The sequence below is a fragment of the Odontomachus brunneus genome, unplaced genomic scaffold (genome assembly GCF_010583005.1).
Source record: "Odontomachus brunneus isolate Ranch 3 - 2012 unplaced genomic scaffold, Obru_v1 Obru_scaffold_346, whole genome shotgun sequence".
Lineage (NCBI taxonomy): Eukaryota > Metazoa > Arthropoda > Insecta > Hymenoptera > Formicidae > Odontomachus > Odontomachus brunneus.
In genome coordinates, this window is record NW_022639796.1 from 27,682 (window position 1) to 28,623 (window position 942).

The 942-nt window shown below is 34.2% G+C and overlaps 1 protein-coding gene across 1 annotated transcript in view; it reads right to left on the reverse strand.

Moving 5' to 3' along the window:
• The window catches only part of LOC116853526, an 88,076-nt gene that overhangs the window by 23,054 nt on the left and 64,080 nt on the right, over window positions 1-942 (reverse strand). The gene's annotated exons all lie outside the window — the stretch shown is intronic.

Here is a 942-nt window from a genome sequence, read left to right on the forward strand (position 1 = left end):
GGGGGGGGGGGGGGAGAGGGAGGTACAAATTGTTTGAAGGATATAATATAAATTACAAAAAATTAGAAAATATTAGAAAAAGCAATACTGTTTTTTCGTAAGTTTATAAGTGTTGTGCCCGTGCTCTGGAAAAGCGTTCGGGGGTTGTTTTGGCGGCGGAAGGACATTTGTTAGAAGAAAGGTTCACGATGTTGCTCAGCTGCTGGTTGTCTGAGCAACGACGGTGAACTGCCCCAGAAAACATTAAGACATCTTAAAGACGTCTAAAAGACGTCTAAAAAATTTGTCGATGTCTAATTTAATAAAACGACGTCTTAAAAACGTCTTAAAGACGTCTTTAAGGCGTCTAATGTCCCGATTTTGGACGTCTTATAGAACGCCATATTAGACATCCAAAAGACGTCATAAGACACCCAAGAGACATCCAAGAGACATTTTTTCCCAGGTACAAATTTAGAAAAATTCAGTGCAAAATCATTATTAATAAAAATAGATTGAGGAAAGTATAATGAAATATTTTGTTTAAATAATAAAAAAAAAATTTATTCGTGATATGCGGCGTGATTTCGATTCCGTGTGAGGCGTCATCATCTGACCCATGCTGTTGCGATGCCTAATTTCAACGATCATACGGGAACTGATGATGCCATTACGCTGTAACGACATCTTGGTGTGTTATATTTACAATATACTCTTATATCGTTCAAAAATATAATGGCATATTTGTTGGCAAATGTTTCAAAGGACGTAACAATCACAATGCGATTAATATAATTAACGATTAAAAGAATCTACCCATAACCTTACTCTGTCAAAATATTGCGAGAGAGAAAAAAGGAATATTCTCTCTTTTGCGAGCACGTTGTAGGTTAAACTTTGATTATTTATACAACATTGTATCAATATATATATATATATATATTTTTTTTTTTTTTTTTTTTT